Source organism: Chondrus crispus, genomic scaffold, assembly GCF_000350225.1.
Source record: "Chondrus crispus Stackhouse genomic scaffold, scaffold_281, whole genome shotgun sequence".
In the NCBI taxonomy this organism is placed as follows: domain Eukaryota; phylum Rhodophyta; class Florideophyceae; order Gigartinales; family Gigartinaceae; genus Chondrus; species Chondrus crispus.
This window is the reverse complement of record NW_005179164.1, coordinates 26,318-52,634: the sequence shown is the minus strand read 5'-3', so window position 1 is coordinate 52,634 and position 26,317 is coordinate 26,318.

Sequence of the window (26,317 nt, the reverse complement as noted above, 5' to 3'; positions counted from 1 at the left end):
CCTTTCTTCTCCGATGACGAGCCCCAACAGCTTGGTTTGTGATTGTGCGAAGGAACACTTTCGGTACCGGACCCTGGACTTTTGCGATCTTCATCCATCTCCAGGCTTAGTCGAATCGTCTCAGCACCCACAGTTACTTGAACATGCTGTTGGCTCAGATTAATGCACGTTTGGAGCTCCTCTAACGACGGCATCCCAACGATCACGTCGTACGGCGTTCTCGTAACAGCAAGGACATCCATCATGCTCACCAGTCCCCCAAACGAGATTGGTATTTGGCGCAATGATATAACACACGGGGAACTCTTCCCCTCTGCCACAGTTTTGAGTTTCTTCGTGCTCTCTAGCGTCAGAGAGAGCCTCTTCATGAGGTGCGGCGACATGATGTTCGGCACCGCACCCGAATCCAATAATGCTTGAGCATCGGTTCCATAAACTTACACAATAGCCACACGAAGACGTCTCTGGAAGACATCCGTGTAGCCCTCAAAGCCGTGAGAACGCCCCAACACTCTTGATAGAAGGCGCTTCATCTCCTTCCTTGCTCCTTCGGCGTCTCCACGGACAAGTTGTCCAAAGGTTAGACCAGACGGTGCATTGGCCAGCTCCGACACGATGTTGTACATGCTGACGTGCTCCTGAAGGGCCGCCTTCTTTGAAACATTCTTCTTCTTCTGGCGTGCAAGCTTCACTCTCGGCATCCTCAGCGGCTCGTTCCAGGCGCGTGCTACACTGGGTGCTACTGGAGTGGGATTCAGCAGCCTTGGAATCGAAACTTCTTCAAAGTTCTTTGACTGCTTCGGCAAGGCCTCTCCTTCGGCGTTGCGTTTCGTAGCTGCCACCAATGGTCCCTTGGTAGACTCAGTTATGACCGTGACTTCCTTTGAGTCTCTGCTGGCCTCGCCACCGGCGTTGTTGCCAGAGCTGCCAGGCTTGGCGCGATAAGTGCTTTCTGCGCCAGCGTTATCATGAGGGCGCGCATGGGCCACATTCTTTCTTGCAAAGCGGGACCAGCACGTCTCGGTCGTGTGTTCAATCTTCCCACACGTCGGACAACGTGTATCACGCACTGCAGAGGCAAAAACAAGGAAAACAATAAATAATAGTGTTTTTGGACGAAACGTTTAGGGAAAAGAGGAAACGATGTCCAAAACGCTGTTTTTGAAGTCAGAAACAACACTAGTATTCTCAGTGAACGATCATTAGATTGTCATGACAATGATACTGGGTACTGTTCCAGAACGTTGGTTCTAGACATATGAAACAGTGATAAGATGGCCCATGAACAATATATGTTTGCTTTTTGAAAAACATTACATTCTTTATGTGGGAACATGAAAATATTGTTTGTCAACAGAGAAATGAATGTTTCGAGACAATACCCTTTGGCTGTCATTAAAATAATATTTTCCCTTGTTTTCGTGTCTTGACTTCTTTTTCTCCTGCATTAACTTATTTAACCTCCCCTATTATCAATTCTCGCCTGCCTTGGTCTTGCTTGCTCCTCTGGGCCTGTAGTAGGCTTATCATTCGCCTCCCGAGTTGGTACCTTGAATATCTTCGAAACTTCGTCAAACGTTCTGGTTCCTCTTCACTTTTCCTCAACTTGGCACTGTAGCATCGCGCAGGTGGGCGACATACGGTGGGGCTGTAGTAGAACGTGCCGCGCTCGAGCGGCTTCGGGTAGCGGGAGCTGCGACACGTCGTACTGTAGTTCGAGGCGTGCGAGACGCGACGAGTGCCGTGCACACGTGTAGTAAGAACCACAAAACAAGACAGAAGGGAGTTCGGTAGCTGGTTGGGAGAGGTTTTGGTAGAACGGACCGTGGCATCGTTGTGTCGAACCCACACCGGGTGTGGTTTCGACACAATGATGCCACGAAAGGCAGATCGACGTCCTCGACGTGGTAATTCGACGCCGTGCGGAGCCGACGCCGTCACGGAGGACGAATTCGGGCGCTATGCAGAGCGCTCGTCGTGCGTTACCCGTGCGGTGGAGTACTTTTCGTTGTACTCGATGTACAAAAAGGGAAGACGAAAACGTAGTCAGGCGAAAGACTTAGGCACAAAACCAAGGGACAAAAGGGTCGGTCCTCGAGATGATGCCACTGCGTTGATCGATGACCCACTCCAGTCCTTCCCCTTCCCTACTTTATTATATCTACTACAGTAGTCCCCGTTCTTACAGTGCCAGACTGTAACGGTACGACTACACGCCGGGCAGTAACGGTCCTGCACTTGGGCGCCAGCGCCAGGACTTCACGTTCTTGGCTTCAAATATCTACGCCTCATACGGAGACAATCTCATGTCCCCGCCTCAGTCCACTTACAGGGTCCCCAGTTATCTTCGGTCACGCAATATCAGCGTTTTGCACGAAGACCCGTTCGTGTGCTCCTCTGAAACTTGCTATCTACTGTACACCCAAGGCAATTCGAGTTACGGGAGTCTGATCTAGGATGATTAGAACCACCTACCTCATTCGCGTGACTTGACCACATAAACAACTTTTTATTTCAGGAGCAGCAAAGTGCAGCAGCTCGCACTCTCTGGAAAAGAACCTGTGCGAGTCTTTCTATAATCTGGCAGACCACAGTGCCGCAACCATATGCAGGTTGGTACGTTACAATTTTTTCCTCGCCCCAGGTGCCACAAGCTTCCTCACTGCCCACCCGCTGCCATATCTCGAGTTGAAAACGTTACGTGGGCCACGATATCCCGTCGCCACTTAGACGCTTACGTCACACAGGATTCCGTCTCCCTGTTGTGTTGTGCCCATTGTCCTAACCTTATGAACACTAGAGGCGCCCACGCTACTATACGTCGCCACGGTTGCAGTACTGTTGTCAACGTCGTTGATTGACGGCCCACGCATCCATGATTGGAAGAGCATCCATGTACGACTGACAAACACAATTGCATGTCATAATGCTCGAATTGGGCATCAAGGTAATGTCGTAATTGAACAAGCAAACACCCTGCGGGTGTGTACCATCAACTAGCAAGCACGATGATAGCCGTCAGCAAGCCAAGCATACATGCACAGACGGAATTAGCAATTCCGCACGCAATTGATGCGAAAGTAGAATTGAGCTAGTGTTACGTGCAGTGAGGCGTTGGGGATGTAGTTTATAAACGGAAAGCAACCTTCTCCTCCTCGAAGGAGGAGGAGGTAGCCGGCGAGTTGGTGCCGAATCTCTTGCCCGTGCGAGTGAGACATATCCCTCCATACCTTTGTGTCCGTACGCAACGCGACTCACAGTTATGGGCCCAGGAGGCTCTGAGTCCTCGCATGGGCAGTCATCGCACAACAAGCATACGGATGCTCCTCGCCTCACTGCATCCACTGATAGGTACCGCTATCGCAACCAAGTGCGCACATGGATGCGCCGAGTTTGTGTCTTTGCTAAAGGTGGTGACACCCGAGCGAAGGGTGTTGCTAGTGGCTTTGCCTACGCCTTATACGCGAGCATGGATGATGCCTACCAGAAGGTCATCGACTCGACACTGAAGGACGCGGCTATTCATCAGGAGCCCGATGATGACGATGACATCGTACTACCGTACATGGAGCAGAAAGCTCTTGTAGAGCGAATTCTCAAAATCGTAGCCAAAGATTCGTCAACGGAAGCAGCCAGGAGACTCATACAGTTCAATCGCAGGGTATTTAATTGCAAGCGCAGCAAGGGCGAGACGTATGAGACGTTCGCAAGCAGATTCCACGCGGTGGCACAGGATTTTTTCAACTGCTTAAAGCACTCACCAACACCGCAAGAGGAACAGAACATTGCCTTGATCCTCCTTGAGAACGCCAATCTCCTCGACTCTGTATATACAAACATACTGAGTATGTTAATGGGTAAGCAACCCGGAACTGCAGACTCAGATGAGCAAATGTCGCATATAAACCACAAAGAGATCAGAGAACTTAAGGAACATGTTTTTGGTATTCAGTCATCATCGAGCGGCCATAACACTGAATCGCAGCAATTGACAACAAGTGCAGATAAGGCTTTGGCCACAATCAAGGTACTGGAAGCCAGGATGACGCAGGTCAATAGTGATGAGCAGCTTGCCATTCGCTTTACGCTGGACGACGTCCTAGAAGCGCTGCACAACGTGAAGTGCAGCACAGACATAAGCAAGAAGAATGGACACTCGAATGACAAAAAATCCGAGCAGCCGGATGCGCGAGAAATCATAGAATCGTTGCTATCAGACAAAGCAGGGAAGCAGAGTGGCGATAGGAAGGGATACATCTCTCCAGGAACGGGCGCGAAAAGGAATTCATACTGCGCTGCATGCGGTAAGAAGGGTCATTGGGCGCGTGACCGACAGTGCGAACTGTACAACGAAAATTCGAAAGGTCGCGAAATCGAAAAAGGCAGTGGCTATGAGGAGGCACATAAGAAGCGTTTTAGGAGTGACTTCAATCACAATAAACAGTCCGATAGGAGTGAGGACGAGCGCACAGGCAAGAAACGAAGGCCATACTTCGAGAACTGAGAGCCATGACAGTCGATCCGAACCCGATCTATGACTCTGGCTCTCCATGTTGTACCGCCGGCACAAATAGCGCCGCCAGGTTATGCGACTTACTGGAGATAGATCTAACGATGCACACGCCTCGAAAAAAAATGGTTCACGGATGGGGGGAGCAAGGATTAGGTGCAGAATCCTTTGTAGGCTGTTGGGAGCTCACTATCTTCGACCAGGAGCAACGCCCGTGCACAATTCTGTTTGATCTGCTCCCTGGGAATTCATCAATCATTATCGGACTTGACATTGGTAAATATGCAATACAAAACAACATTGCCGATTCTCCATTCATTTGCTTTTGCAGACCTCACGATTCTTCACCTCGTACGTTCTCCACGTACATAGCAGATGATCCGAATAAGCCCCGATGCAATCGGATAAGGGTTGAGATTATTCCACGGCTAAGCAACTATATCACATCTTTGGCATCGTCAACACTACACAACAGAATCAAGCGCGCACCGAAACTTTTTGCAAAACGAGTTCATCGCTTAACCCATGCACCATCTGAACAAATCAAAGGCGTATGTGATGACGCTGGGGTACTTACGCAAGCACTTGAGACAGCAATTGACAATGTTGGGGCAGCATGCGGCATATGCGCACAATCAGGCAAACCAGCACCGACTAACAAGATTTCTCTCACGCATGTTAACGAGCGCTTCAATATGGAAATTCTAATGGACTTTGCCTTCGGAGAAGTCAGAGGCAGCAAGCGCACCATCCTAATCATCACAGGTGCAGGTACGGCATTCTCTGAAGGCACGATCTCACGCTCAAAGGACATGGCTACTGTGTGTAGCAAGCTAGAATTCCTATGGATAACCCGACATGGAGCCCCGGTAGCACTAGCGGCTGATGACGAATATAACCGCCGAAAACTCAGGACGATGTTGGAAATGCACGGAATCATATTCAAGCCACGACCAGCTCGGAGGCACAACAAAACGGGGAGAGTGGAAAGAAAAATCCAGACCATTAAGGAGATCATTCGACGTATGGACAAGGAACTTACTTCCTCCTCTGCTGAGGATATCGTAGCCAGGGCAATATTCATGTCAAACTTTTTCTCCGGATCGCGCATTCTCAGTTCCTTCCAACTGGTGAGGGATTACCAACCCTCTGTACTCGGAATACCGTCTACAGTCGTCCCGAAGGAGCTGCTAGATGCCCATGTTGAGCAAATGGCAACAAGGGCACTCTAGCGTGCCCTCAAATCAAACTCCAGTAACCACGCCAGGAAAGCAGCGTACAGCACCGGGGACATAATTTGGGTATGGCACTCCTCTACAAAAGGAAGCGAGAAAAACGAGTGGGTGCGTGCACAAGTTATTTGTGTACAACCTTATTATCTTGAAGCCAGCAGAATTGTCAACGGAGGAGTGAGCAGGGGTCCACCAATGAAACCTGCATATGAAGATGTACGTCTGGCCCCGCAATCGCTTCTAACCCAGGAACTGATGAGCTGTTCGCTAGAACAGGAAATCGGGACTCTGTCGGATGAGGGGGAGGATGTTGAAATGTCGGACAACGCACAACATCCGACAGATGTCAACGCTCTCATCACAACCAAACAAGCAACAAGCACAGGCGCCACAGCTGACGTCGGCTGCGACACAGTGGCAGGCCCAGAACAGCAATTCATGTCACTCGATAGGACTAAGATAATCAAAGCAGACACAAACGAAGCAAGCATGGACATCGACAGATGCGCAGATCGAGTGACGGGCCCAACAGGTGAGATATGTGAATTGGAATCTCACAGACCAAGAGTTATGGAAGATATCTACGATCAGATTGGTACAAACCAGGTCACGAGCAAGAAATTGGAATTTGCGCCGTCGTGGATAGTAGATGAAGCCTTCCAAAAAGAATATGACTCCAACTGGGTCGGTGCGTACGAGACAGTGCACGAGTCGGAGGTACCAGCCGATGCGAATGTGGTGAGCTCGAACGTATTTTACAAGGTTAAGACCGATGAAGAGAGACGCAGAACACTGAAGGCACGCTTGTGCCCTCACGGCAACGAAGACGACGACAAGGATAGCATACGGAAGGACTCGTCCAATGCCCAACTCGGCATTATACGCTTGATGCTTTCACTTGTTACATTTCTGGCATTTTCGGTTAAGACTGCAGATATCAAGGGCGCATACTTCCAGAGTGGACCCATTCAACGAAACATTTATGTTCGGGCTCCCAGGGAATGGCACTACAATGAGCTTTACAGCAGAGGAATCCTCTGGAAGCTGACAAAATTGCCTTATGGCATAGTCGAAGCTGGTAGACAGTGGATGATCGCAGCAGAGGAGTGGATGTTGACAACCGGAGGCCTCGGCAGGGTATTCGGCATAAGCCAGCTCTACGTTAGGCGAAGCGAAGCAGGGTCCATCGTTTTACTTGTTGCTAAATTGAGCGACGATTTCCTAGTTGCGGGGAAACATGGCACAATTGATGAATTTATTGCAAAGCTGAAACAACGGTTCGTAGTGGGGAAGGTTGTCGACGGCCCTTTATACATGTTTGGCGGATGTGAAATATACATGGAACCGGATGGGAGTCTCGAACTCTCGATGCAGAAATATTGGAAGCGTATACGCACAATCAACCTGACTCGCACAAGACGCAAAATGCAGGAGTCAACTGCTAATGCACAGGAAGTAATACAATTCCGCAGCCTTGCTGGTACCTTGCTGTACCTTGGAAATGGAGTCATGCCCCAGGCCTCGCTTGTCGTCTCCTTAATGCAGCAACGCCTGGGAAAGCTCAAGGTAGCCCATCTTTGTGAAGCAAACCAGATGCTGGCTGAACTGCGCAAGCTCGATCCGCGCATTATGTTCAGAAAAATTGAGAACCCAACTGATGTCTCCCTGTGTTCTTTCTCAGACGCTTCACACCCAACCAACCGCGACTATGGCCAGACGGGTTCATTCACCGGCATACTATCTAGAAGTGGCATTGGCGAACAGAACGTCTTCCATATGCTGGACTGGACGTCACATAAGCAACAAAGAGTCTCTCACTCCTCATACGGGGCAGAAATTCTCGCAGCAGCAACTGAGGACGATCGAGGTTACTATTTCAAGGTGGCCGTGAACACCCTGTTTCTGTCAAACCCCGTCAAGCACGAATTGAACGTAGACTCTAAAGCATTGTGGGACTCTGTGACTACCCTACACGAGGGTCGTGAATACAGGCTACGCCAAACTGTGCAGAGAATCCGAAATAGCTTCGAGTCAAAGGAGCTCAATGTTGTCAGGTGGATCCCGGGCAAAGAGAACCTTTCAGATGCTCTCACAAAAAGGAATGCAACAATGTCCAAACGCCTCAACGTGCTGTGTGCATCTGGAATAATGACTGTGACGTTAGACTCCAAGAAGGCTTTGGACAAAGATGACTGGTAGCACCACAACTGTGTCCCTTGAAGGCGTTAGTCGCAATAGTGGCCAACTATCACGACTGGGGGGAGTGTCAACGTCGTTGATTGACGGCCCACACATCCATGATTGGAAGAGCATCCATGCACGACTGACAAACACAATTGCATGTTATATTGCTCGAATTGGGCATCAAGGTAATGTCGTAATTGAACGAGCAAACACCCTGCGGGTGTGTACCATCAACTAGCAAGCACGATGATAGCCGTCAGCAAGCCAAGCATACATGCACAGACGGAATTAGCAATTCCGCACGCAGTTGATGCGAAAGTAGAATTGAGCTAGTGTTACGTGTAGTGAGGCGTTGGGGATGTATTGTATAAACGGAAAGCAACCTTCTCCTCTGAAGAGAAGGAGGAGGTAGCCGGCGAGTTGGTGCCGAATCTCTTGCCCGTGCGAGTGAGACATATCCCTCCATACCTTGGTGTCCGTACACAACGCGAATCACAACAGCACCCCTCGAAAACGTACCTGTGCACCACCCCTCGAAAACGTACCGGTACAGCACCCCTCGAAATCGTAGCGGGAGGGTAGGCACCTCTCTAAAACGTACCTGTACAGTACACCTCGAAAACGTACCGGTACAGAACCTCTAGAAAACGTACCTGTACAGCACCCCTCGAAAACGTACCTGTGCAGTACACCTCGAAAACGTACCTGTGCAGCACCCCTCGAAAACTTACCTGTACAGCACACGTCGAAAACGTACCTCTACAGCACCCCTCCAAAACGCACCAGTACAGCACCCTCGAAAACGTCCTGGCATGGGTCTAAAACACCTCCCCGGAAATTGGTTGGCAGTCGGTTTTCGTGTCATATTCACCCTAGGCCTAAAAATAGCTAGAGCGCAGATGTCCCACGATCATGTACGCCGTATTCATTTGCTTGCTTTAAACTTGGATGTAGTATATACACCAGCGATTCCCATACGTATGAGGCCTCTGACGTATTGCACATACTCCGTTACAGGTACGTAATAAAATTGAACTTAAAAATACTGGTCATGCGCCTCTAACGGGACATGTCAAAAATTAAATTTTGCGCACTGACAAATTATTGGCTACGCGCTGCCGTCGGCAAAATTTTGGTCAGAAATTGCACACAGCAATGTCGCAAATCCAGCGCGTATAGGGGTGCCGCCGTGTAAATCGGCCAAAAACGTATCGTTCCACCGGAAATTGCGAGCGGGTAAAACCGGACATTCCGATACGTTTTGGGGCATGCTCCGTAGTCAGTACCAAAAAAGGATATTCGTCGAATGGAGCCCGTACCAACCGTATTTTGCCATTACGTACCTGCACTGACACATGCCCAAAACGTACTGAAATCCCGGAACTGACGGAAGTACTAGTCATAGGGAAGGAGTGGAACGGACAGAGTAAGTGAGATCAGTAGTGAACCAATAGACGCACGTCACGAGGAGCGCCAGCCAGTAGATGTGCGTCGGGATTCAGGGGCCTGAATAGGGGAACCGCGAATGATATCCTGACAGCGACCAACGAGATCAATGACGCGACATGACAGCGAGGATGACGTCCATCCGGCCAACGGCTGCCGTCGGATGCATGTCGGCATTTTTGGACGTCCATCCGGTATGATAAAATAATCAAATTGGGCCCTGTGCGCTTTATAATTTTTCCAGATTTTTTTCTAGCCAATGCGCAATACGTCAGACCGAAGTAAATTTGCGCTTAATTTCAGCGCACCTGAACGCGCGTTCGGTCGGACATGGGAATAGGGTCATCGCTGCCTGACAAATTCCTGCGCTCCCGGGTTGGTCTGCGCTGATCACCTCTCCTTCTGCAAGCAGTCGGGCCCGAGACTCAAGGACAGAGTCCATGTAAACGAAACGATATGGGAAGAAGAGTTGCTTGCAGGTAAAAGGATATCGAACGCCAGAATATAACTAGTTACTACACCATGCAACCAATAGTATGTGAAATGATGAGCCAGATCGTGTTTATTCCTAACAGACCTACTACATTTCATCCAATTCTTACTCGTCTATATCATTATCATCCATTAGCTTCTCGTCGTGACGATACGTAATGGCTCCAATGCCGCCGTAACCAAATCCCCGAAGCCGAAGCCTCGTTCGAAACGGGCTCTCTTCCTCGCACGGGAGTCCTTTATGGGACTCGCATACTCGCCGGTATCGGTGCCCTCGATCCATTGCCGCTTAGAGCTTTGGTGCTGGGAGGCATTATTGCTGTGCAGAACACCCCTACCAGGCCCGAATGATCCTGAACTTGCAGTAGATCGAGGAGATGCAGGAGCCAAAACGTAACCTTCCGGGGTTTTTAAAACGTCTTGTTCGTGCGGGGTCATTCTCGCAGACGGCTCGCCAAGGCCATTCCGAAACGTTTGGTTGCGAAACGTTTGGATGCTTGCCGTGAGAGTTTCCAAGAGAGCCCCGTGAGCCTCAGCCATTTGCTCCATTTTTGACAAAAACAAACCGTCACTACATATCAATTCTCCCGCTAGACGCAATCCTCCGAGGCGTGTGCGGGGCTCCCTGATTCCATGCTTGCGACACGTTGACTTCAATTCCCGCAGAGCTTCGTCTTCCTATCTCGGACGAGAAAGTCCCCCCTTGGCATCACCAGCGGTCGGCGGCTCTTCCATTTCTCAACCGGCGACAACAATTGACTTCTTGGTAAGAAACTGGAGTGCCGACAAGTTACCTCCTCGGTCTGGACCGACTTATTCGGAAATGCCCGCAGCGCAGAAAGTGGTTTTTTGAACATTCGCCCCTGCTTCAAATACACTCGTGTCCAAGTCGCGCTACCACGACCCAAATGACGTGGCGCCTGTTCGTGGTTTGGTAAGACCCTACACTGAAGGACGGTGTGGGAGCGGGCATTACCATCCCATACCATACCTGCTCCCGTGACTTCACATCCCCGCCAGCCCGTAGTCTCAAATATCAACACTGCAATGGAAGAAACGGATTCACTGTTACCATCATTTGAACAATGGTGCCGCTCAACCCCGCGTCCTTGGGACGCGATCTGAGAACATTACAGTGTCAGACAGACGCTGGACCAATGGTGCTGCTCAGCGCCGCGTCCTTAGGACGCGATCTGAGAACATCACACTATCAGCCATTTCTACTCTAGATGCTTGACCGCTACCATCATTAGAACGATAGTGCCGCTGAACCCCGCGTCCTTAGAACGCAATCTGTGAACATTACAGTGTCAAACGGTTGAACCGGGACCTTTTCTTCTACATTTCATCCAGGCCTGATTCCCCTCCAACCAACCCTTTCTGCTGCTCACGTACTCTGCCTCTGCTCGCGCTTTAGAGGAAATGACAAGATCAGGGGCCACGTTGGTTCCGTACATTTTACCGCAATGCTTGTTCTGTTTCCTTCCTTTGCTAATACTGTCACTTGTAGCATAAACACCCCCAAACGACTGGAGGTGTATGCGCAGTTCGACCTGTAGACCCCAGATCGGAGAAGGGGTGAAGCGGGCCAACCAGCTACGGAACCGGGCTCGGGCCGGGGTAGCGGTGGTAGAGCGGGAGCGAGCAGGGACGCGCGCACGCACCAGCGGATCGACGCCTCGACGCCCCGGAGCAGCACTGGGTGACGTACCTGTGCTGACGGGCGGAGGCGGTTCCGTGCTCGCTCGCGTGCTGCGCGTCCACTCCGGCTCGGCTCCGACTAAACGCGCGCGAAGAGCGAAGGCGACGTTTAGAATAAGCTGGGTGGACTGACCTTGGCGGTCGGTTGAGGACAAGCCCGTGCTTGTCTCCCTCCGCCGCCGTCGGTCCGCTCCATATTTAATATACAAAACAATCTATCATAACACTACAGTACCGAGGTACTGTAGTGGGCTACTGTAGTGCAGGTCGGCCCGCACTGTAATACTGTCAGCTATGTCGAGGCTGACAGTACAAGTATCACCCGTGGTGCGTGCGCGCTTCGTTCGCGCGCTGTACACGTGTGCACGTGTATGCGCGTGTCCCTTGTCCCCGTGGTGTACACGTGGACACGCGCGGTTGTACTGTAGAGCTCGACGCTCTACAGCAGCTGATCTAGTTCTTGATCTAATCTAATTTAAACCCCCAAGGGGGGGGTTATGCTACATCACTCAGGAAATTACTTGTATGGACAACATAAAACTTCGCTAGTAATAGTTCTTAAGTGTAGTATAACCCCCCTGCCAGGGGGACCCCAGTGGGGCTTTTTAGTTAGATTAGATCAACAGCGGGATCCAATACTGTAGACCCCGACGCTCTACAGTACTACCGCGCGTGGCTACGTGTACCCCTCGGGTACAGGGCGCACGCGTGCACAAGTGTACACGTGCACCGCGCGGTACGGAAGCGCGCACACACAAGTGTACTGTCAGCCACGATGGCTGACAGTATTACAGTACGGTCCGATCTGTACTACAGTAGTCCACTACAGTTTTTCGGTACTGTAGTGTTATAGATTGTTTTGTATATTAAATATGGAGCGGACCAGCGGCGGTGGAGGAGGGCAAGCACGGACTTTTCACCCACGGACCGTCAAGGTCCGACTTCCCGCTTATTTTAAGGTAGCGCTCGCTAACTACCTTAGAACAGCACCGAGCGCGGGTTGAGGACTTGCGCGGCACACTTACGAGCCGGCTCCGCCTCCGCCCACCGGTACTGGATCGTTACCCAGTACCGCGCCGGGGCGTCGAGGCGTCGAACCGCTCGCTCGTGCCCGCGTTCTCCCCGTTCCCGCTCTACCACGCTACCCGGGCCCGCTGCCCGGTGCCGTTAGCTGGTTTCCCGCTTCACCCCCGTCTTCCCGATCGACAAGGGTCTCGGTCGAACTGTGCATACACCCCTATCGCTGGGGGTGTTTATGCTACAGTGGTCTCCCGACCTAGAAGACCCTGGAGTCCGATCTCCGAGAAGACAGACTTCCGCTTCCCTTTGCGAACCGATCGCGTCGAGATGAGCGAAGGGCTCGAGCCCTCGATCCGCTCGGAAGGGGCACATCCGAGTCTGGCCGCCATGCAGTCCCCATTGGCCCCGTCGGGCGACGGCGACGCAGGTCCTCGTGAACGCGAACCGTCGCCCGGATCCTACGAGGAAAGAGCGGCGGCGACGCTCGACCGCATAGCCGAGTACATCGAGGAATTCCGTACTTCCCTCCGCATCGATGTATCGGACCATGTATACACTCGATGTATGGCCGAACTCCGCTCCATGCGTGAAGGGAGGTTCGATAGAGTGACGCAGTCCTTAGAGAATCTCCGAGCACTGATCGACGAGTTACTCTCGCGGTTAGTGCTCGTCAAAGACTCCCGTTTCGCCTCGCCCGGACCGTCCGGGCAAGATCGCCCCGAGAGGCTGACCTACGTGAGACGACCCGAGGACCGAACCTCTCCGTCCGCAGAGCAATTGGGTGCGTTCGCGCACCTCTCCTCTGAGCTTAATGCCACTCGTCGGCGTGCTCGTGACATGGAACGTACCATGGCCAAAAGGCTACCCGGTGCCCCCTCGAGGGAGTCCCGTAGTACCGTACCTCCGAGCGCCGCCGCCCCCGAAGGTTGGCGCCCGACTCGTGCCGCTACCAGTCCGACTGCAGAAGGAAGCCGTCCACCGAGAGACGCTAACTTCGCGTCTGAGACCCAAGCCTTGCCGCCTATCGCCGGAAGTAGGCGGCAAATGGACCGCGTATCGTACGCGGACGAACAGGACCGTGGAGGAGCCGCTCGCGGATCCGGAGAACCAATGTTCTCCGTCGATCCCCGCTGGGGCGGCTACCCGCCGGCGAGCTACGCCGAGCATCCAGGTCCGGTAGACGTCCGTACGCTACCGGTTACCTCCTCCGGCACCCTGGGTTCCGCTGAACCCGGGCTCCAGCCGGTACATACAATGATCCAAGAGTTCAGCGCCGCCGCTGACTATCGTATGTACCGCTTGGATAACACCTCGAGGCTCGTTACCTCGGGTGACGCGGGACGGATGGCGAAGTACGTCCAACGCTGTCGTGGCATCCGTCCCACGATGCGAAGCTTCTACGATACCGACCCGATCCAGCTGCTGCCATTCTTGAAGGATATCCGAATCACCTTCAACTCGCAACACCTGACCGAAGGTCTTGCGGTACGAGTCCTCTCGCACTTCCTCGAGCGCGACGCGGAGCGCCTGTATACGAGTTATACGATGCGTGGCCTCCGCGCCGGCCAGCTCCATGACGACGTGAGCTGGCTGGGGCTCGTGAATCAATTCTTGAAACGCTACCTCACGGACGACGTGTAAGGTGAAGCGTACGACGCTGTCGCTACGGCGCGACAGCAATCGCATGAGACGGAAAGCCCGTTAGCTGACCGACTCGAGACTGCCGCGTTCCGATGCACGGCAGTCTTTCTCCGAACATTCCTTCGCGCACTACTTCGTGCGGGGACTTGCACCGGCAACCCGTGCCGAAGTATCCGAAACTGTGCAAAGGCTGCCAGGCAGTCAGAAGACCGATCTTCCGACCATCCGCCGTATCACCACGGCGGAAGGTACAACGTACCGCGCTCGGCGCGGTTTACCTCTGCCGGATTCGAAACCGGCAGGGAGGACTCGCAGGACTACGAAGTCCGCCGCGACAAGTTCGCCCGCCTCGACCCTCCATATCCGGGAAGATGAGTGGCAGGCCGACCCTGTCCTTATTACGCAAGGAGCAGGGCCCGTGAGGGCACGAACCCCCTCACCGATGTCGACCCGAACGACTTCGAGTTACGCGACCGCATTCGCGGCCACTCCAAGAGTGGCAAGGGGTACGGACCCCCGGGTCGCAGGGCTCGACATATCGAACCGAGATGCAGGAGGAGAAGCGCCTCGCGTGCCCCCCCCCTCACCGATGAGGAGGCGCGGCACGCGGCGACCTTCGCCTCAACGGACGACAGGGCGTACGTGTGCTGGCTATGCCGTACGTACGGGGATGCCATGTACGCGTGCCCGTTCCTGTCGCCAGAACAACGAAATGTTCACGGCGTACAGGAACTACCGCTACCAGATGGAGACGCGCCTGGGTGCGCGTAATCTCCTCCGGCAGGCGGCGGGCGAGGGCCGTCCCCCGCGTCAAGGTCTCCCGAACCGATCGGGTGGGGGCGCACGCTTCGCCCCCCGTGGAGGCGGGTACCGTCGTAACGAAGTCCATCGTCGGTATCGACCCACCTACGGCCAGGCGGACACAACGTACCCCCGACAAGTAGAAAGAGGGGGCCGAGACCGTTCTCGGTTACCCCAACAGGTACAAAATGCGATAATGTACTTGCAAGACTGGGTAGAGGATCCGTACCCTCTACCCATGGAGGGTCACGATGGAGAGCCGACTCGCTTCGTCCCCCATATACTGCGACGACCGGACGCGCCAGGTCAAGGCCCGGAAGTACCCGAATATTTCGCCAAGGCCGCCGAACCGCATTGGGGGAATCGTGTCGACCCACGCAGCCGGCTACCCGAAGAAGTCCTGACCATCGATAGCCAGGAGGTTAGCTCCGGAAGCACGGGTAGTTCGAAAAAATGGTAAAGACGGACGGTTACGTACATGCGGTCTCGTGAGCCGTCTTTTCCCCACGAACTAGACCCGACCCCGCGTGCTGGCCAAGTACACGGGGGGCATTGTACGATAACATACACACCGGAGGCGAGCACGGGAGCTCCTGTAATGCTGATACAGGAAGGAGCGCACGTCTAGGCCTCCGAAGGCCCGACGTCAGGAGAACAAGACACCGGGACAGCCGACGTCCCGGTGAGGCGTAACGATGACGACGGGGGCAACGACGACCGAAAAGATTCGGTCGACCCCCTGACTTCCGCAAGCCCCAGGTCGCCGGAAAAAGGTCCGTGTCGTACGGACTCGAATAATCCGAGGGGCGTCACTGATCCGCGGACGCCCCAAGAAAGGGGAGAAGGAAACACAAGCGGGGCCAGCACCGAAATCGAAGGCCCCGGCGGAACGACCTCACCGATAAGGTCGCCCCGAAGGTTATCGACGGCGTCATTTGCCTTATGACGTTGAAGATTTACAACGTCCTCGGCTCGATAGCCACAGAGGGAAATGCATTTAAACCCCGCAGGATCGCCGTTGATACGTGCTCGGGTTATAATCTGGTGAGGAAGGCTGACCTTCTTCCCGATTGGATGCGGTACGTCGTGCGCGACGCACCTCTGCCACGATTGGCAGGCGCGAATAGCAACCCGCTCAAGGTTTCGGCCGTCGTCCGCCGGGTTGTCCGATCGAGGAAAACGGTGTTCCGATTTTCGTTCGTAGTCGCAGACCAGCTCGCCGTCCCAGTCCTTCTCGGGACGGCCTTCATCGATAGGCATGTGCGATGTATCGACATCGAAGCTCAACGAATGGAGCTTCGCCAAGGCGGTACCGTCGCCATCGCCGACGGAAAGGGGGAGCCGACTCCCCCTACCAGGCGACACGGGCGACACACGGGTCGGCCGGACGTACGCGAGGAGGCACCGCAGGCGATCCGAATCGCCCGCTGGGTTACCATCCCCGCGATGTCACAAGCCCGCGTGCGTGTGACAACGACGGGGAGGGGCCTCGTGTTCCTGGAACCCAAGCCCTCACTCCAACACCGACATGGAGTGAGGTTGACTAATGGCGTCGCGGAGGTCCTACCGAATCAGACCTTCGACGTCATCGTCGCGAATTTCTCACGACGAGAAAGGCGGCTTCCGAAGCACACCGTCGTGGGATACGCGAAGCGCAACCCCCTCGCGATCCTCACTCCAGAACGTAAGGTCGTTGAGGGGATCGCGCACGGGCTACACCTGACCGACTTGACCGATCAAGTCGGTGGGGTAGGAGTTGGCCGATCCAACTCCGACGATAAGACCACCGCCGGGGGCAGGGCGTCGACCCGGACGAACGGTCACCTTTATGCCAACCGACGGCGAGGGGTATTGTACTTCCCCAGCAAAAGGATCCCGAAAATACACCGATGGATTGGGAAAAAGAGATTGACCTGTCATACATCGATGATGAAAATCTCCGTGGCCACGTACTCGAGATGCTCCGTAAGCACTCGAGTCTGTGGAGCGGTGCACTTGGAACGATCCAAGCCACGGAGCACTGCATTCCCCTCGAACCGGGAACGAAACCAATTCGTTTTATGCCCTATCCGAAGGGCCCGTCCATGCGCGAAATGGTCGCGAAGGAGGTCAACAAGATGTTGAACGCAGAGGTTATCGAACCCGCGAGCACCGAGTGGGCGTCCCCCGTGGTGCTCGTACCGAAGAAAGACGGCTCTCTTCGGTTCTGCGTGGACTACCGGCGTCTCAACGCGAAAACCGCAGCGGATTCGTATCCGCTGCCACGGATGGACGCCTGCATCGACTCGTTAGGAGATGCAGCCGTCTTCACCATGTTGGACTGCAATTCCGGTTATTGGCAGTGTAGTGCAATGCGCCTGTCCGGCAGAGACCGCGGTCCGATGGTCCAGCAAAAACAACAACAGCAACAAAAAGAAGAACTGCCGATGGCACAGCGCTACGGAGTGTCCGACTCTCCCTTCTCCGTTTAAACGAGCTTGCCACTCGTAGTAGCTCGGATCCCTGATGGCGGGGGGCACAGAGAAATAGCCCGGCCCGGAATCGGTGTGGTAGAGACTTGCGAAGAGAACTGCTCGACGAGTGTGGGGTGGGGCGCGTACGTAGATACCCCGGCTCCACTGGGTTGTAAGGCCAATGCTCGTTGAGCTTCTTCGACACCTTGTAACGCGACAAGGCCTTCGACGGGGGCGTCGCAACGCAGCCCGACGGGATGAAATGAAAGTAGCAGCGCTACGTCAACCGTGCCGCCCGATGGCTCGAAACACCTACACCGGTTCGGTCGCAACCGAGGCCGATGGCACCAATACTGGCTCCTAACACGACGGAGCCCTTCGAGGGAGACGTCGTTACAACGGTCTCCGTCGGAAGATGGGTCATAGTAGCAGCGCTACGTCAACTGTGTCGCCCGACGGCAAAGGCACCTACACCGGTTCGGTCGCAACCGAGGCCGATGGCACCAACACAAGATAAGGGGAAATAGGTAGAATTAGAGATAGAAAAGGATAGGGAAATAAAAGAAAGAGAAAAGGGAACTCCGAGCGATAGAGGATGCCGTAGGCTTAGGTAAAAGGGAGCGTCTTAGTAGAGACGGACTTCGACCAAGGCAACATTCAACTCCGGCAACTCGGGTTGGTTTATTGACTTGTTCGGTCAAAGGGCTAAGTTATATAGAGCCCCGCCGGGGCGAGTACAGTAGCTCCCGGCTCTAGATTCTAGATCTAATTAGTAAATAAATTAAATAATTAAAATAATCGTGCGCTTCGTCGCACACGTGTGTCCCCCAAACCCGGACTACAGTATCCAATTTTTTTCCTTTTTCACTTCCTTCCTCCCCCGTACCCGAGACGGGTATTGCACTACATATCCCCCTTCTGAGCGCTCTCGCGCAGCGGCTTCACTCCCTTGCTCCCCAACTTCTTCCTTTTTCTTCCGACCATCGGTCGCCGCTCGCGTGAGAGTAAGACGATCTCCATGTTTCCTTCATCGGATCCCACTGTCGGACATACCGCCCGCGGTCGCCGCGGTGTGGGCTTCTCACACACGCCTTCCATTCCTAGCGACCTTCCTTCCATACCCCGACTTCCCCCGAACACCAACGTTCCTGAACCGGTCTTTCATCCCGATCTCCATCCTTCATCAGCCCCTTGTCGATACCCCTCACTAGCCGAGCTCCAAGGTAAATCCATGCGCGACTACCCCTTACTGTACGCGGCCACTCCTTGGTTTTCCCCCATCGACGTGCGCGACGTCACTAGCATCGGGCGCGACTTTGCCGACGGTGCGGGGATGCTGCCGGGTCACCTTCCCCTTCAAGCCATTTCCTCCTACGATTGGCGTGCCCGTGTCGCCATTCCCCCTTCTATCCTGCGTCGTTCCTCCCCTCGTGGCCGACAGGGCCTATCCCTGCGGTTCATGGAAGCCGTTCTCGACCGCCTCGACCTATCCCTATCCGATGCCCTCATCCCTCCGTCCTTCGGATGTGACCCGTGGAAGTTTCGCACGGAGGGGGAGCGTGATTACCTTGACAACCTCCTCAGCTGGACATGGGGTGACCCCGTGCTCGAGGCGGACCGCCTGTGGCATAACCAACTGACGGTGACTAACGATGCCCTGTCATACACGCGCGCAATCCTCCCCCTCAATTTCCGATATACGAAACGCGGGAACATCCCCTTCTTCCAGCATACGGTCCGATTCGAGCGTAAGATGAGATCGGACACGGGATATTTCCTAGCTTACCAAATGGTTGAGGCGGGGGAAATTGCTCGGTCACTCTATCCCAACCGGTACCAGCAACTCCCCTCGTGGTGGGGACAATTTGAGGTCTGCCAAGGGTTTTGGGCAGAGCTCGGTCTCATCCTTACCTACTTTGGAAGCCATCTCACTGATCCTCGTCACGGGTTGTGGGTTGTCTTTTTGACGGAGTGGTGCGTGAAGGTAGCCGCCACCTTGCTCTGGGAGGCGTACGATTGTTGGCGGCTTTGGTATCTTCCTCCGAAGCTCGTCGAGCTCATGTGCCTTTTGGACTATACTGTGCCCTTGGGCGGAGCAGACACCGACTTCGAACTGCACTCCTTACTCGAAAAGATCAATCAGGTCGACTGGGATGTTGTTCCCCCTATCAACTCATCCCGATCCTTCGCGAGGCGACGCCCGTCCTTTTCTCCCGGACGAAGTCACAGTGCGGCGGGTGACTTTGTCTGGTTCAACCCTTGGACACCCGCCTTGTGCTCTCCCTCCGAAGCGCGCCTCAGTCGCCAATTCGGCAACCAAGTTCCAACCCCTGACGTAGCTCCCATACGAGCCATAGATCCCCGCGCAGACGACGTTTGCCCCCGACCGTCTGCTCCAGATTCCCCTCTCCCTGCAGCCCCTGTGATTGAAACAATAGTGAGTAATAAATTTTCTCCTGGTGGTACTTGGTCTCCTGTCCACGACACTTCATCATGGTTACTGCGTAGGGCCGTGAGTTTAGTATTTCTTCGTCCCACGCCACCTTTTCCATCATCAGTTCATTCACTCTCCGCCTGGTATCTTCCATCACGTAGGCACACGCTTGGCGTAGCGACGCTCTCTGTTACTTTTTCATTAATTGCGAGCGACCGACGACGGGGACGCCCCCATTCGGCTTCATAACGGGATCTCATCTTAGAGGACTTCGAGCGGGTCCCCCACGTAGTGGCTCTCCACTCGGCTTCCTTGGTCCTCGACCGCCTCATATAATGTATCGTCGAATCGTAGTTTGAACCACTCTACAGTACGCGAACCTCCTCGTCCTGTGCGTTGGGCCTCAGCCCAATCCCTCGGAAGCCTTCAAGATTGAAGCACGCACCGGTGATCCTGTCAATGTTGCTCACACGTCATTCCCCCATTTTCTACCTCGTTCCTATGAGGGCGGAAAACTGCCGTCCTCTTCGAGGACTTCCATCCTTCCAAATGCATCAATAAATAAAGTAAGAAATGGTATCGGGCAACCCCGCTGTCCGAGTATACGGGGCGTCGCCCCCTTATATATTTATGTCTTCTTGTATGACAGCGTCTTGCTGCACACGTTGCCCTCGTATCGGAGGGACCCTTTTTCCCGTCAAGAGTGGGGCTTCCCTCTCTCTCGCGACTGGGAACGAGCTTGAAAAGCATCGTCCCTTCGAATTTCCCTTTAAGTGGGAATACAATGGCGACTGCGTCACCAGCGCGACGATTGTGTTGTTTGACCGTCCTTGTCTCTGCTCCTATACTGGGAAAAATTCCATTCGTGGTCGACCACGATCTCCGTGAGACAGGCCATTCGTGCGATGCCTCTACTGTCTTCGTGCGTTGCATCCCAGTTCGGGTACATATCTAGTCCAAATAAAATTGAGCGCAGAGGCAGAACATGTCTCTCTGGTCCTCCATCGCGAGGGGGCTTGACAGTCCTCCTATAGTTGTGTCTTAGAGGGAGTTGGGGAATTTTGGTGATCTTGGGGAGCGTCGTCGCCCTTGCCAAGGCCACTGGCGACATCTTCGATCTTGGTACGTGGGGGACGCGTCCCTTGCCCCAGGCTTGAACAACGACACTCTCAATCTCCTCCCTGTGTTTCGTTGTACTTCAATGCCTTCGCAAAAAAAACAGATAGAAGGAGGACAGAAAGAAATAATAAAGTAGAAAGGTAGGGGAATAGGGAGGGGAATCAAAGAAAAGAGAGTAAAAGGACATGGAAAGGAAAGGGGAGGGACCCTCACGGTTGGTCGCTCGGGGTAAAAAAAATTGACGTGAGCTGTGACATCGGCAGTCGTCATGACCGACGGACTGATCACCGTAATCAAGCTCGTCGAGCTACCCATTCTCTCCGCTGGAGTCGTTCTCGCCGCAGTGGTCCTCTAGGGCGTGCGAGGAGGAGACTGGGGAGTGACTCTCCGTCACCTCATAAATGAAGAAAGCAAATGCCGTTTCCCTTGTCTCTTGTTTACCTGTTTTTCATTCCTTTGTTGCTGCCTCGAACGACGAAGTCTTTCACGAAAATATTCGCGGTCTGGCGCAGGAAGGGACAGCCTTCCTAGGCGAGTGTGTGCGACAACTTACACGCGGTCTTCTTCGAAGTCTGCATGTCATGTGCTCGTGTGGGAGGACCCTCCCGCTCGTCGAGCGTCGGTCTCTCAGTTCGCCGATCGTAGTCACCGCCTTTGAAACGTTTCCGGCGGCGTCGTCGTTCTGTGCTGTGGTCAGCGTCGCGCGCGATGGTTGGTGACGGGGCTTCCGGACGGCCTCGGATACTTGTGCCGTTGGCTATAGAAAGCGACACCCCGTTCTCGTATGACCGACAAGTTCCGTACCTTCCCTTAATTTTGATTAAAATTTCGAAGACTGACCAGTGTTCAATTTTCAACTTTCACCGCCCGTCCAGCAGCTCCCTGCCGGCATCCCCATTTTTTTTGATTAAATCATGCCCCACGAGGGCGTGTCACTGATCCAAGCGTCCCTTCACGTGTGCGCGGCGGCAACGCGTGATCGTATCCAAGGAGGTGTATTACCTCAGCCTGAGACTACAGTAAATTTTTCCATTTCATGGCATGGCAGCGCACGCTGCTTCATTCATGTGAGGGGGTCCGATGCAGAATCGCCTAACTCATTCCAGTTTCCTTCTCTCATTTCCTGCGATCGCGATGCCGGCGACTATCGCTACTCTCTCTCTCCGCGGTGCGCTTCACATCGTCCATGTCCTCTTGATTCGTCTCGTTCACGTGCGTGCCCGCGCATTTCAACTGCCTCTTTTCCACAGCTTCTCGTTCCTCCTGCGCGGGACAGCATTCCGACCGACTCGGCGTTATCCCTTTTGGCTCCCCCCCAACTACGGGAGGTTGTCTTGTCGACGGGAATTTACCCTTTCTCGCTTCCGTGCGCGTCCTTCTGCGCGATACAAAACAAAAAAAAGAATTGACGACAAAAGAATCAGACAAACGCTAGGCGTGGTATCGCACGATCGATCGCTGTACGTCAACGACGTTCCCATCAGGGCTTCTATTCGACTCATTCTGGGCGTGGGCGACACCGGTGGTGTGTTGCCGGCCGTCCCAGTCTCTCGAACTCGACTTCACGCCTTTCTTAACGCCCTATGCCTCTCAATCGTCGATGCCGTTCCCGGATCATTGTTAAAATTCACACAACCCTTCCGTGTTCCGCGTTTTTCCTCGCGACACTTGTCTCTCTGAACTTCCTTCACGTGATCCGTCCTCTCCTTCCTCGACTCGAGATACAGCGTGTAGCCTTAATCACGATCGGCGGTTCGCAGTCCCTTGTCGCCCTTGGGCGCCTGTCGTGTTCTTCTGACATTACGCACGATCCTTCCGGAATGACTGACCTAGGTGCGTCTCGGGAAGTGAAAACAAACATAAAAAAACAAAACAACCAAAAAAACAAAAACGAAACAGAATAGTTAAGAAGGTAAAACATTCGAAACTGGTTGCGGCTCCCGTCTTCTTTTCGCTTTCCATCATCACATTGCGTATGTAGCTCATCCTGGTCTCGCGCGTGCGACTTTCGGCGGGAGGGGCAGTTTCTTCCTCCGGAAATACGTGACGGCCGCGCTGCGGGGTAATTGCTCAATGGGCTCCCACGTCGCGTCCTCGGGCGTATAACCGTACCATTCCACCTTGAGAATCAAATTACCATTTTGATAATCGTGGTCGGCGACCCGATCGATTACGTATTCCGTATTTTCCGTTTCCTCTCCTTTCTCTGAACTGTGCCCTTCCCCCTCCTGAAGATCTTCCAACTCGTCCTCTTCTCTGGACTTTCCGAAATCGCGTAGGTCCGGAGATGTCTCCGCTGTCGGCGCTTGACTAATTAGATTGTCCTGGTCCCCTGACGTAGGCGCACGGGTGTGAGGACATTCCTCGTCCTCCATTACCTCTCGTTCTTCGTTGAGCTCCGGCGCTCCCAGGAACTGTAGCGCTTGACGTAGGCCAGTTATCGGCGCGTAGTCCATCGGGCTTGGGGCTAACTCCACCCTGTCCCGCGATACGCGTTCCTCCTGATCGCCAATGGCAATGACTACCGTATGTTGATCCGATCTTTTAACCTGATAAGGTCCTGTAGCGACTTGTGCCAGCTTGTGTTTCGGTTCGCTAGCTGTGCCCTGCTCCTTCCGGAGGAACACGTAGGATCCCGGTGGGATCTCATATTGCGGTTTGCGAAGGCGTGCGTCGAAATTTCGCTTGTACCGGGCTTGTTCCTTCCGCAAACTCCTATCGGCGCCTCGCATTAGGCTCTGCAACCACGACTGCCATTTCAGGTAGTATGCTCGTGACGAGCTGAAATTCTCCAATGTTGGTTGCGCTTGTAACGCAATGTTTCTCGGCGCCCGAGCCGACACCAGCTCGAAGGGCGCAATGTTCGTAGTTCGATGAACTTGTGTGTCGTAGGCGAACGTCACAGCGTCGCTAAATAAGTCCCAATCCTTGGGGTGCTCTCCAACGTATTTTCGCAACGCGGAAGTCAGCGTGCGGTTAAATCTCTCAACTTGGCCGTTGGCTTGCGGGTGGTACGTAGTCGTGAACACATTGCGGATGCCGAGAATTCGACAGACGTTCTGAAAGAACCGGGCCGTGAACCGTGTTCCATTGTCGGACAGCAGCTTGACCGGCGGTCCGTACAAGAATACCCAATGGTGAACGAAGGCTTGTGCGATGTGTGCAGCTGGTATCTTCTTCAACGGTACGGTTCGTACCAGTTTCGAGTATCGATCGCTGATCACGAGAATATACCGATTTCCTCGCTTAGTTGTAATTAGCTCGCCGAGGATGTCGATGGCGACAAATTCCAGCGGCGCTTTGGGCGTGAACAGCTTCATTTCCTTCGTGTTTTTTCTTAACTTCACCCTTTCCCGCGCACATGCGGCGCAATTCTTCGCGACTGCATAGCAGTCTAGGGCCATCGTAGGCCAATAAAAATATCTTCTCAAAGTCTTGTAAAGTTTCCTGCCTCCCGGGTGGCCTGCCAATTTTGCGTAGTGGCTCAACCCTAGGACGCGGTCCCTTAACGATTGTGGTATTACCACTTGTACAAACTCTGCCGCGGTACGGCATAGAGTTCCTTCGAGTTCCTCGGTCTCCGCGCTGGACGTTCTCACCTTTCCGGCGTCCATTTCTTCCTTGATGCGGTTGCAGAAGGGGTCGACGGCTTGCTCGCGAATGAGCTCCTCCGGAGTGACAGCTTGGAATTGATCGAGGCGCTCAGGGGCGGTCCCCCTCTCAAGAGCGAGGATGTCGTCTGCCGCGTCAATACTTTCCTCTTCCTCCACTGTACCCTCGGCCGGTTCGGCCATAAAGCATGGGATTTCGTCGTCGATTTCGTCGACGGTTTCTCCTGCGGTTCGCAACCTTGACAAAGCGTCCGCCTGGCTGTTAGCCTTTTCCTTTTTGTACTTGATTTGAAAATCGAATTCCGAGAGGCGTAGCCTCCATCCGATTAATCTCCCGCTGGGGTCGGTTACGTTCATCAACCACCTCAATGAGGCATGGTCGGTATGCACGACGAAGTGCTCGCCATATAGATATGGTCTTAAGGTCTGCACGGCCCAAATTACCGCTGAACATTCTTTTTCTGATACCGAATAGTTTCTCTCGGCTGCGGCTAACGTTCTTGAAAAGAACCCGATGGGTTTGCGTTGCGCATCCGGGTGTGTTTGAAATAGTGCAGCGCCTATTTGGTAGTCGCTTGCATCGGTATCTACCGAGTAGGGTAGGTCCTTCTTCGGCAGCGCCAACACCGGCGGTGCGAAGATGGCGTCCTTGAGCTTATGAAAAGCTTTCTTGCATGGTTCGTCGAATCCTTCCAACTGGACCGGTTGTCCTTTCTTCAACAGTTGATTGAGCGGATGCTCGATTTTCGCATAATGCGGAACGAACCTGCGGTAGACATTACAAAGTCCCAAGAAGCTCCTGAGCTGGGTCTGCGTTTGAGGGTACCTCACTTGTTCCAATGCGACGGTTCGCGCAGCGTCCACTTCCAATGTACCTGGCCGAACGACATGGCCCAGGTACTTGATCTTTTCGACGAAAAATTCACACTTGTGAAGCTTGAGCTTCACACCTGCCTTCTCCAATACAGAAAGTATCTCATCCACGTGCACGATGTGCTCCTCCCACGACTTGCTAAAAATTATTATGTAGTCCAGATACACCAAACAGCACTTCCAGCGGAACGGAGAGAGCAGGATATCCATTGCTCTCTGAAACGTCGCTGGCGCGTTAGTTAGCCCGAAGGGCATTCTTGAGAAGCGATGCAGTCCTGAGTGACACGGAAATGCGGTCTTGTCGCGGTCGCGCTCAGGGATAGGCATCTGCCAATATCCCGAAATCGCGTCCAACGCGGAGAAAACCTTGGTGTCACCAAGCGAGTCCAGGCACTCATCCATGCGCGGTAAGGGGTACGTGTCCTTCACCGTTACTGCTTTCAGCCTGCGGTAGTCTACGCAAAAACGCATTGACCCATCCGGCTTGGGCACCAGCAACACGGGCGACGCCCATTCTGACTGCGCTGGTTCTATCACTCCTGCCTCCAACATCTTCTGCATCTCTGCCTCTTCTACTTCGCGGGCTTTAGGCCCGGCCCGATACGGGGCTTGTGCGATGGGACGAGTCTCGGGGATCAACTCGATCCGATGGACGGTGGAACTAATTTCGCCAAGCGTCCCATCCCACATCCTTGAATACTTCTTCAACATCCAACGGAACCGCTCGCGCAGCCGTTCCGGCATGTGGCTCTGGCCGAGGTCCTCCACGTCCGGCTGTGGCGGCTCAATCCTGCGTTGTG